The 13525-nt window shown below is 33.2% G+C and overlaps 1 long non-coding RNA gene across 1 annotated transcript; it reads right to left on the reverse strand.

Annotated features, from left to right (window-relative positions):
* Positions 1-10004: 10004 nt before the first annotated feature.
* On the reverse strand, positions 10005-13479 carry LOC139850377 (uncharacterized). The gene is made up of 3 exons (XR_011760013.1): positions 13256-13479; positions 12037-12209; positions 10005-11244 (listed from the first exon to the last, which is right to left on the reverse strand). It is a non-coding gene; the product is annotated as an uncharacterized lncRNA (long non-coding RNA).
* Positions 13480-13525: the final 46 nt, after the last annotated feature.

Genomic DNA, 13525 nt, shown 5'->3' on the forward strand with positions numbered 1-13525 from the left:
TCCTTCTTTTCACTGATTGAATTGGTCGAACACTATCTTCCTATAAATCAAACAATCATTCACATGTAATTAACAATAACCAGTCGACTTCTTACCATCTATAACAATTACAACAGTTTTAAACAAATTCAAATTGTGAATTTAGACAGAAAAAGGAAGAAACTAGCAGGTACCTCTGTTATGTCAATTTTTTTTTATCAAATGCCTGAATTCGAATCAATTTAAAAAATTTATAAATGTAGCTTTGTTAAGAATCTTTTACTAAAACTATCTGGAAAGTTTCACGATCTAATTTCTCAAATTGATGTTGAATTTCGAAGTCAAAGTTAAAAAAAAAGTCAATCGGTTTATTCTTGGTAAAATTGGAATTCATTTTTATGTTTCATGTTAAATTGATGATTTAAGAAGTTTCTAGGAAGGATTTGAGACCTGTTTCATGTTATAATCGTAAGTCAAAATAGCCTTGAATTCAAAATCACCATTGAAGTTTTGTTGTTTCTTCGTGAAGTTATCCAGCTGTTACTGCCATTATTTTTTTTAAATTTCTTTTCTAATTTAATTCAAACACTCTTATGGGTCGCGCCTGTTGTTAGTACATGTCATAAAACAAACAATTAAATTGAGGTTGGAAAAGTGTTAGATCGATTGATTTGATAAAGAAGAAGGAGAGAAGCAGATAGATATAGTTATGTATTTTATTACGGGGTATAATCACAGAAAAACAAAGTTAGAGGAGTGGTGTTGGGTGTTTGCAGGTGAGCGAGTAGTCACGGGTTCGAGCCCGGTCAAGGACAATTCTTTTTACACAAAGCTTTAAAGGGTATACACAATTATTTTTATTATTGTTATTATTAATTTATATGATTATTATTATTATTATTATTATTATTATTATTATTATTATTATTATTATTATTATTATTATTATTATTATTATGATAATTGTTATTACCCCTAATATATTAGAAGTATCATTGATCATATTAAGAGTATTATCATTATCGATATTATTAGTATAAGTATTATAATTACAATTAGAACTATTATTATTATTATTATTATTGTATTACTAATAATATTATCCTTATTATAATATCACTAAGTAGTAATATTATTAAAAATAAAAATTTGTAATAAGATTGTTATTATTGTTATTATCATTACTATTATTAAGTATTAGACATTATTATCAAAATATTATTTTCATTATCAATATCATTATTATTAAACTTTACGTTTTATTTAAAAATTACTGTTATTATCATTATTATTATTATTATAAGTATTATTATTATTAATATCATTATTATTACAGTTATTAAAAATTATTATTATTATTATTATTATCAATTCTTTTAGAAGTGTCATTATAACAAAAAATTATCAAAGTATCATTTTGTTAAAACTATCACTTTTTAACATTATTAGTAAAGATATTATCTTATTCTTTATTAAAATTTACATTATATATATTATTATCATTGATAAAATGATTAGTAATATCATTATTATTAGAACAAATAAATATTACAAATATAATAACATAAAGTTTTAATACATAATATTATATACTAAACATCAATATAAGGTATTTACAACAAATGACATATCATATACTTCAAATTTGATATATACATAAATTATAAGTAATTAAAATATATAAGTTAATATAGTTAATAAATTATTAATATAAGATTTTCATTAATAAAATAAATACAAAAACTGGTTAGTTATCATCATGTGTTTAAATATATATATATATATATATATATATATATATATATAGGTTCGTGAATCCGAGGCCAACCTTGCACTTGTTCAATGCCATCATATGCTTAATTACTACGAAATACAATATAGTGAGTTCATTTGATTCCCTTTTACTCTTTACATTTTTTGGACTGAGAATACATGCGCTATTTTATAACTGTTTTACTAAATGCTTTTAGATACATATTTTTGAACTGAGAATACATGAACTGCTTCTATAAACGTTTGACGAAATAGACACAAATATTCAAAACTACATTCTATAATAGAATTATTTGGATTCAGAGGTTCGACTTATATAAAGATTGTATTATCGACCATCGGTGAGATGATTTCGTCATTGCACTACGCGTTAGCTACCGAAATGGTTCGATTTTGTAGTTAGTAACGGTGAGATGATTTTGCATTGGACTACGTACTAGCTACCATTTTAGCTACCCTCGGTGAGATGATTTTGCATTGCACTATGCGTTAGCTACCGTTGTATTATATTGTATTGTATTCGATTTTGTAGTTAGTAACGGTGAGATGATTTTGTCATTGCACTACGCATTAGCTAACGTTTTAACTACCCTCAGTGAGATGATTTTGCATTGCACTATGCACTAGCTACCGTTGTAAAATTATATAGTATTAACTACCACGGTGAGATGATTTTGTCATTACACTACGCATTAGCTACCGTTGGTGAGTTGTTTGAAAGGTTCCGGTGTTCTTCATATGAATGATTTTTACAGCAATGAGCAGACCTGCACAGATTGTTTTCTAAATATGAATATCTTGTGGTCTATTAAAATATTAGAAATGATTATTTATGATAAACTAATGAACTCACCAACCTTTTGGTTGACATTTTAAAGCATGTTTATTCTCAGGTATTAAAAGAAATCTTCCGCTGTGCATTAGCTCATTTTAAGGATATTACTTGGAGTCATTCATGGCATATATCGAAAGACGTTGCATCCGAGTCGTTGAGTTCATCAAGATTATTATTAAGTCAATTATAGTTGGATGTATTATGAAATGGTATGCATGCTGTCAATTTTCGATGAAAAGAAAGTTTGTCTTTTAAAAATGAATGCAATGTTTGTAAAATGTATCATATAGAGGTTAAATACCTCACGATGTAATCAACTATTGTGAATCGTTTATAATGTATATGAACGGGTCATTTCAGGCACAACCCGCTTGCGGGCGGTGACTCTAACCAACAGTCCACGTGCGTTCATGAACTGCTTACCTCCGTTAACCCCTGGAATAATAGTACCATCGAAATGATACCGCTTCTTCGGCGGGGTAGAGGGTGGCTGCACGGGATCCTCCTCAGGGTCCTCCTCATATTCCTCCTCGGGATCCTCTTCGCTGGTGTCATCGGATGATGAATCGTCTGAATCATCGGAAGAAAATGCAGGATCATTGCGGGAGGGAGAAAGCGTCTGACCGGTGGTCATAACTCGATATCTGCCTGGTGGAATCGGTACAACATGTCCATCAGCGGTGCGTCTAGCCCAATGTCCATGCTCATTACGGAAAGGACCGTCTCCATTTCCCCCAGGGATCACAGTATCACTGGAATGGTGTTGTGGCCCCGGGAGTCTAGGGCTGGGTGGTGCTGGAATCTCCTATGGATCCTCATCTCCGTCTGAGACATCCATCAGGTCAAGCACGAGTCCACTAGAAGGTGTATCGCCAGAGTCGTCAAAGGGTAGCGGTGAATCAGCAATAATCGTAGGCGAGGCAACAGTCGTCTCTGAGTCACTCTCGAAGTCAAAGGTCATGGGCAGCATGTCTGACATCTGAACAAGGAAAAATAACTTTTTCCATGTCAGTAAGACATATAGCAAGCACCTAATTAGGCACTACAGCATCCTAGCAGTACATGACATGGTAATGAAAACAGTTCTAAACAGAAGTAACATGTAAAAGAAGGTAGTAGCATGCAGTAACAAGAATAAGTAGTAGCATGCAGTAAGTTCTCATAGCAGCAAGAGTAAGCAGTAGCATGCAGCAGTTTCGCAGAAACAGGTAAAAAAGCAAGTTGTAGATTAGTCCTATTAGTGAATCCTACTCGGTCTGGTCTCTAATTCCCTACAACCAATGCTCTGATACCAAATGTGACGCCCCGTACAAAACCATCGTGTATGATTCATCAACAACGGGATCTTTACACGGTCAAACACTATATGCTGTTTGAAAACCAGTTTTGCATTCATAAAAAGATAGCGTTCACAAAAGATAACGTAACACAGAGGTCATTACAAAGCCATTATTCAAATAACATAAGTTGTGAATGCAAGATAAAAGTTTCATGATTGAGACGTCTCTAAGTAATGCAGCGGAAATCTAACACAGCAGGTCCATAACAGCAAGTCTGTAACACCAAGACAGCAAGTCTAACAGCGAAAGCAACATCGTCTAAGCACCTGAGAAATACATGCTTAAAAGTCAACATGAATGTTGGTGAGCTATAGTTTATTTTTTCCGGTAATGTAATGTAGACCACGAGATTTCGTATTCAAACAGTATGAAAAGTATATGCTTATCCGTGGGCACCCGGTAACTAACTTAACGTAATAATAATACCCCCTAAAAGTATACTTGGCGCGTGCGTATGTCCTCGAAGTATCAAACACCCGTTATATGCTAGCGCGACTAGCCCGAGTGGGGATGTCAAACCCTCTGGATCCCTATCTAATATTCGCGTTCACCGGTTCAAAAACCAATGATTAAACGTTACCGTGCTAAGGGGAAAGTTTATGCCGTTATATAACCCACACATATGTAAAGTTTAAGTACTCGTGTCTAGTATGTAAATCATAAAAAGCGCATGTATTCTCAGTCCCAAAAATAGTATAAGTAAAAAAGGGAAGCTATAACTCACAGTGATAAATGCGGTAAAGTCGATATGCAAAGTATACAAGTAGTAAGTCGGTCCGAAAGGTCGTCAACCTAAGTCAAAGGTCACTAGGTCAGTATGTTGTCCCAAAAGGTTTAAAAGTGCATAAATTAAGTTTAAGTGTCATTATCAACATCATCATTATCATCATCATTCATCAACACTAAGGTAAGTTTAACAAGAATAGAGATCGAAATAAAAGGCTAACTTCGAACAGCTATTACGACCTCTATACAAATCGAAAAGACGCGTAGTCAGTGGCTATGGCTCCGTATGTGAGTGCTCTAACCGCTGACCAATTTTCAGAACCTAACTCGTCTTCGTTTGACTGAGTAGGTCAGAAATTTCAGTACAACGTTACAAAGGCGTAGTGACTTTCGGAAGGCTATAAATCCTAAACCGTATATCGGATTAAGTCGAGGCCTAAACGAAAAGTCATATACTCGAAATGAACTATCTGAAAATCAATTTTCCAGAAGTCCAGGAGTCAGATCAGACCTCGAAAAACAGCAAGCAAGTGCTCCGGTGAGGTTCTTGGTGCTTGATGCTCATCACGGTTCTCATCCTTAATGCTTATAAGCTTCAAGTGTACAACTCTTTGATGTTTTAGCATCACTTTGACCAAGGTTCAACTATCAACACACAACTAAGAGTAAAATCTATCATTCTACAAGTTTTGAACATCAAGATTGCCTCTTTATTTCATAAATCCAATAAAGCTTCAACCTTTGTCCTTTTTACACAAGTTTGTGCATCTCCATCACATGCGATGATGAAGACTTGATCTTTATCATCACAACAAACACAAAAAGGTTCCAAGTAAGTGAGGTCTACAATAATAACTTAGATCTAAGTATTAAGAAAACCCTAAGCTAGAAAGCTTGGATCTTTACAAGATTAATGAGACCATAAGCTATAAAGCTAAGATCTTTAACAAAATAATGAAAGTAATGAGACCATAAGCTAAAAAGCTAAGATCTTTAACATAATAATGGAACCCTAAGCTAGAAAGCTTGGATCTTTAGTGTTCTTGAAGATCTTGAAGGATAAAGCTTAGATCTTTAAGATACATGAAGATCATAAACACAAGTTTTGATCTTTATAACAAAACAAAGAAATTACAAACTAGATCTAATAAGTAAATGAAGATTCCAAGCTAGAAAGCTTGAATCTTTCATGTTCTTGAAGGATTCAAACCCAAGTTTGAATCTACAAGATATAACAAGATCAAAAGCTAAAAGCTAGATCCATAAAATGATGATGATGATGTCGACTTTATGAAGAAGAAAAGAAGAAGAACAAAATTTAAAACTTACACTTTTTAGAGTGAGAAAGACTAGAGAAAGAATTAGAGAGTAAGTGTGTGTAAATTGCAAATGAGATCAAGTGTAGAATGGGTGAAATAAGGCTTGTATTTATAGGTAGTGAGGTGAGGGTGGGGTGGTGGTGGCTGTGATTTTGGAGGGGGGACAAGGGGACAAACTTTTGCTTTTTGGTTAATGGTTGTCTAAAGTTGGTGCTTATGTTAGGATCCCATGCAACATTAAGGATAATGCTTAACAAAAATGCTAGTATGTTCCCTCTAATAAATGGGCATTTGTCTTTCATTAATATGGGTCACTAACTTATTATAATTGGGCTAATTAAATAGTCCACTAGCTAGTGTAGGGTGGTCTAAAGTCCAACAAGGTAGAAAGTCCAACAAGACCAACTAGTGTGCTCTAGTAAATTACTAAGCGTAATTAAGCATCCAAAAACTCAAGTAATTATTATTATAAAATAACAATTAGTATTTCGTAGTCGTAATATTCCGGTTACTACAAAAGTTAAACATGTACACAGTGCGCAGTTCGTTCTAAACGTCAAGTGACACCAACGGTCATAAAGGCTTCCGGGGATCAAGTTAAGTAACCTACGTACTTAAAGGCACGTTTTAATATATAAACGAAAGTAATCAACATGTAGGAAGTTTCCAGAGTATAATATAGCTCAGTACACACAAATACGCAGTTTCGCAGAAAGCACAAAGTACAAAAGCAAGTCGAAAAAGTCGGGTCGTTACAACTTGATCACGGAACAAGCATGCAAGCAAGCCGCATGCCACATCAGCCCGCAAATCTAGGGAAGTTCGTTAGGATCTGTTATTCCCCATGAAAGGGACATGTGCCACATCACCCCTCGGGATTGACCAAGTTTGTTACAACTATGAAAGGGACATGTGCCACGTCATCATTCCCTCCATAACATCTATAAATACACAAGTGAAATCCTTCATTTAGACAACAATGGATGCATGAACGTTACTCTGCCAAAATCAATTACGACAACGTCACTCCAGTCGTTAACTTAATTCCGATTGGTACTCCGATCACCATCCGAGTTAATCCACACTAAGATATTAACTTATTCGATTCCGATCGAATAAGGTAAATCCACTTAGTTGTTTTACGCCCTTGGAATCCAGATTCTAAATCAGGGTTTGCACAATTATTGGAGTTAAAACAATCAACCTACTCTTTTTCCCAAATTAAGCACTCAAACCCGAAATCTATTTACACTTAACGATTTTGGTTTGATCACTTGTACTAGAGACAATACATACAGTAATTGATAGAAAATTTGTATTTTAGATTTCAAATAATAACTCATCTTATTATTATTATTATTATTATTATTATTATTATTATTATTATTATTATTATATTATTATTATTATTATTATTATTATTATTATTATTATTACAACAAAATGGTGTATATCACCACAAAGTAATTGGTTTAGGTCAAGAGGTGGGGACTGTACATACCATAGATTGATAGAAAAATTTGTGTTTGAGATTTCTAAGATGCTTTTTAATAAAAATAGAAATAATAACTCACCTTATAATAATAATAATAATAATAATAATAATAATAATAATAATAATAATAATTATTATTATTATTATTATTATTATTATTATTATTATTGTTGTTGTTGCAACAAAATGGTGTATATCACCACAAAGTTAAGAAAACTTGCCTCTAATGTCAATTCTACCTATGTCCAGCAGAATGTGCCTTAGAGCATTATATTATGAAGACTGGAGAATATATTTATTGTATTTCTTTTCTGAATCATCCTCCCCTCTGAAACAAAAGATGTAGTTGGAATAAAGAAAAGGACATTTTGCTTCTTTGCTAAGCAAGGTGAACTTTACAGGAAGGGCTATAATGGTCGTCCTCTCCATCCCTCGAGAGGATGTGCAGCAGGTTCTCGAGGAAGCCCACGTCCCAGGACATATTAGCGGTGCAAAGATATATGATCACCTGATCAAGAGGTGGAGACTATACATTCAGTAGCTGATAGTAAATTTTTGTTTGAGATTTCTAAACTACTTTTTATTAAAAATAGAGATAACTAGTACCGGACCGGGCCGCACGTTGCGGCTGGGTCTTTCGGCTTTAATATTTATATTTAACGTAGCGTTATGTGTTTACAGATGGAAAAACGGGTCATGTTGTAAGCCCCGTTTTGTATGTCGGTGTGTTTAGGTTTTTTTTAAAAAGTGTCCGTTTTCAACGCAGCTAGTTTCATTTTGTTCATATAAATAATTTGAGTTTAATGGTGGTGTCGATGGACGGTAACGCCCGACGAACGTGAAGATAAGGCCGGTTGAAAGTCGTGGTGGTTGTTGTGGAGTATTTATGGATTTAATATTAGAGTTACGCTTTATACCCCTAGAATTTATAGTTGTAACCCCTGCAGAATTTAACGGGTGAATATAGTTAAGGGGTGGTAAGAAAAAATTGTAGTGTGAACACATGGGTTTAGACGGCCTTTTTTTTTGTGGGAACGACACCAAATGTCATATCTTATAGTATGTGTGTAATAATAACTCACCTTATTATAATAACTAGAAAAAAATTCGACAGCGCGTTGCTGCGGTTGTATTCATCGTGCGGTCGAACAAGGATATATGTTGTTTGGTACATAATATATCTAATAGGTTGAGTTGTTTGTTGTACGTGTATGTATATGTATAAAATATGGCCCGAAATATTTAGTATTTTTTAACGATGTCCGTTTCGCGCGTAGTTAGTCCCGTTGTGTTCGTTAGATTTTTTCGAGTTGAACGATGATTTCGGAAACATTTAACTCGCACCGAGCGATATGAAATATAGCCCGAAATATTTAGTGTTTTTTTAACGATGTCCGTTTCGTGGGTAGTTAGTTCCGTTGTGTTCGTCAGATTTTTTCAAGTTGAACGGTGGTCTCGAAAAAATTTAACTCGCACCGAGCGAGAAGATAGGGCCCGTTAAAAATTCGGGTGGAATTAGTTTCTTTTATTTTAATAAAATTATATATTTACGCTTTCTACCCCTAAAAAAGTGTAAACTCGAGAGGGCGTTGTGTAAGTTAAGCCAAAGTTGAGGGACCGATTCTAGTGTGACTGCAAACTCAAAGCGACAATCCGATATAACTGAAATGACGGATTCCGCCACGCCTTTTAGTATATAGGTATAATAATAATAATAATAATAATAATAATAATAATAATAATAATAATATAATAATAATAATAATAATAATAATAATAATAAAAATAATAAAAATAATAATTATTATTATTATTATCATAATTATTATTATTATTAATTATTATTATTGCAACAAAATAGTGTATATCACCACAAAATTATTGGTTTAGATCAAGAGGTATAGACAATAATTACAGTAGTTGATAGAAAATTCGTGTTTGAGATTTCTGAGCTATATTTTATAAAAATAGAAATAATAACTCACCTTATTATTATTATTATATTTATTTTTTTAACAGCAGTACGGGATCATCCAGAGGGACTTAACCACCCACGTGATGTGAGGAAGGTACCCTTAGGTGGAATTCAAGGGTAAAGGGACAACATTGTGTGCAATGATTCACCCCATGAGAGTCAAACTCCTGATCTCTCGCTAAGAGATGCATGTCACTACCACATGAGCTATACAAGGTTTATTATTATTATTATTATTATTATTATTATTATTATTATTATTATTATTATTATTATTATTATTATTATTATTATTATTATTTCATATTGATATTCTCAACTTCAATTTATTGTTTGGGGTTGAATCCGATTTTGAGCGGTAGGTTATGATATGAATATGTGTCTATGATGTTGAATATGAATATATGAACACAGAATATGATATAACAATATAAAGTGAATATGAGTTTGTACAATCATTTAGCACATGAATTCAATTGTAGCTACGATTGAATCTACGACTTTCTTCGAATCTACGACTTTCTTCAACTATTAACTTAATAAGGATCAAGATAATGTCGCAAATTTAACTCTCGTCTCTAAATGTATATTAGAGAGAATTGGGAAGGTTTACACCTTCAAATGAGTATCTTAAGTGAAGGTCTCAAGTGACTAAAAAGTGTTGCATAAGTATTTATACTTCATACTTATGCTCACTTACATTGCTAAACTCATCACATATGCACATGTCAATGTGGGTTACTTTGTGACCCAACAATCTCACCTAGATGTGTGTTGTGATGATTACTCATCACTTTTCATGAACACAATGAAACATGAGTTTTGAACTTTGTTGCTCAAGAATCAAAGATCTTCTCTAGACTTTTGTTTGACTTGAGACGAAGTGTCGAAACTCTAGAAGCTCCCCTTCAAAGTACATAGACTCTCATCAAATGCTCGATCATTGGCTATTGGTATGTTAGCTTGATCTTTAAGCTCCCCATATGACGTGGAATCTTCTTCAAATCTCTAGCTCTCCCTCAAATAAACAATTCTTTCCTTAATATCGAGTCTTGTACCGTACATGCACAAGAGTCATACATCAACCGTATGACATTTCTCCCCTAAATGATGAATTTGCATAATCATCATTTTATAATTTGGTTGATGTATCTGAATTTGACATTGTAGCGTAAAAATGGGTATAATCACCGAATTTGTCAAGATTCGGTGACAATAATATTCGGTGAGAAGCAACATAAAAGTAAAAGCATCGATCAATTGCAATTCCTACTCTTGTATGGGTAAGTGTAAGAACCCTTATTGCAGGCTTATGTTTTGTAAAAAACAACAATATCTCAAGTGTATGCAAGGAAATGCAGTTGTCTGTAAAATATAACCAAAATCATGGATCAACTTTAATCAATACATATTTTAAACATATAATACTAACTGCGAGACTCTGTAGACATAATATTGAGCCCATGTGACCAAATAAGTATAAAACGTGATTCAAATCACATCTGACATAAGAGAATGGGTGGAAATTGCCACCTTTAAGTACGCAGATATGTAGCATACCTTTCCCGAACCTCTAATTGTGCTAACACAGTTAAAATATAGTCAAAGACTTGCATCGGGACATCTCTTAAGTAAATGGTAAAAATGTCTTTTCGTCCACCCTCGTTTGGCTCATCTACACCAACTTTTCTCGAAAACCAACCAGGTCTCATCAAGATTGAATCCAATGTTTCGGGTCGGTTTGTAGCAGCTGTAACCACCACACTTTACTCTTTATCAAACCCATCCATTTTGGTAAAAAGCTAATAAAAACATAATAGATCATTGCTTAGACTTGTGTATAGCAATCTATAAAATAAACACATTATCCCATTGAAAATTAAATGTGCCAATTGCAGCATATCTACTATAGGGCTATTCTTTCATTTATGCTAACTTTAAAAAATACAGAAGAAAATGGGTCTTGACCCGATCAGACCGACCCGGGTCTCGACCCAACCCGTTTAATCTATTTAAGGCTGACATCATGACCCGTTATGACCCAAACCCATTTTATCATTAAGGCAACCCGACACGTTTTCCAGACATACTATCTACTAATGGATAAGTTTATTAAGATTGTATTTTATCTCGATGCTGCATATCGGAAAAATTATCAGTTATTTAGAAAGGAAATATGTTAATGAGTTAATCAAGTTAAAAACTGCCCGATGTCTAATTTAAAGAAGCACACCACCTCTGTTTTTGATCAAAGACTTGTACTATAGCAACATAACTGTTCTTTATTTAATCGTAATTATCACAATATTTTCATACACGAAATAAACATATGGAAAGGAAAAAGAAATGTATTAAAGTGAACCCATCTCAACCCATAAACACTCGTACTACTTATAAGTGACATATTTCAAACTCATCTTGACACCTTTAAATCAAAGGTTTAAATGTATATCTCTAGATAAGGTTGTAAGGAACTGGAGATGAGGTTAAGCCTACATAAGGTTGACACTACACCTGTGCACACACTAAAGTGTTCCTTGGCGGGTTGAACATAAGTTTGACCTCAAAAGTCAAAGCAAGATAGTAAACATTACCTGGTTTAGTGTCTGGTCACGCTCACAATTCAAAATTCACCCACGTAACAACATCATTTCATCAATGAAGACAATATTTTCCCTGTTCCTGGATGACGGGTCAACAAAACACCTTTCGATAGCTTTGCATCGAGTTCTATGTAGTTACTATCTACTTTCATACACAACACAAACTACAAAAGAAGAAATGCAAAGTTCATTACCAAATTCAATGTATTGCAAAAAAATTAAACATAATCAATGTTGCAAAAATTGCTACTCGGTGAGTACTCGTTCGGGACTTTTGAGTGAGTAATCGTCAACTCGAAGAGTAAGCGTATTAGACTTTTCATACATTTGAATAATAAATTTTTCAAAGTTATATGTGTATGTATCCAAGAAATTCATAAACATAAATGGTGGTAATATGACCCAATCACTCATGAATGGGTTAATTGCAGTTAATTATAATTAAAGTTATCTCAAGTAGCAAAAAAGAAACAAATGTATAAATTAAAAAAGACTTGTGCACAAAGTATGTACCTTTTGTATACATACTGCAAGTTTAAGATGTATACAGCATAACTGATGCACAAGTGTTGAATTAAAATTGTATGAATTGAAAAATCATATTGTGCACACTAAATTTGTCTTTTTACCCTCTTTGATCACATATAAAAATTTATGGTAGTTAGTGGTTAAAAGAAGATGATAATGATTTACTAAGTATAAAAGTCAGATAATTTAGTCCCAGCTTCACCATTATGAGTGCAAGTAGATAAAATTCAAAATAAACAGAATGCAATTATTCAAGAAGACTGTAACCAAGCAGGACGTATGTCTTTCACACATGCCATCGATGTTTCATTATCCTCCTCCGGCACACATTTGAATATAAATAAGGATTACTTCATATAGAATGATTAGATTTAGTTCATTGATTGATAACGAAACTATATAATTGTCTAAATCATCATATCTTCAAACTCATATCACATTTAAAGGATTACAACATATATAATCAATCTCTATTAAATTGGTCCAAGATAGATAATCAACCTCCAAAGCACATACCATATAATTTTGGATTAGATTTAAAGAGATTAACAATATGAATTGTAAAGGATAATATGTATTACATTACAAACCTTCATAATTATAAAACACAAGAAAACACAAATTGAATTTATCTGAAGGGTTCTCAACCAATGAATATTAAAAGGCACGATTACTTAAATACCTGGTTAGAAGAATTCGTAGATGGGATTTTCGGATCGAAGATATATGATGAACGGTTCCTCAGGCGCTTGATTTCTTCGTTTATCATTAGAAACTGATTGATTGAGGATTATAATGAGATTGTCGGATAGAAGATAGATGATGAAAGGTTGTTGTGGCGATTGATTATTTGATTGACCAATTCGTTTATCAAACGCATCTGATTGATACATGAATCGAAGAGGATGGGTGTGACAGAATAGGGTTTATGGTTTCTTCTGCGTGTATACTA

Source organism: Rutidosis leptorrhynchoides, chromosome 5 (assembly GCF_046630445.1).
Source record: "Rutidosis leptorrhynchoides isolate AG116_Rl617_1_P2 chromosome 5, CSIRO_AGI_Rlap_v1, whole genome shotgun sequence".
NCBI classification, from domain to species: domain Eukaryota; kingdom Viridiplantae; phylum Streptophyta; class Magnoliopsida; order Asterales; family Asteraceae; genus Rutidosis; species Rutidosis leptorrhynchoides.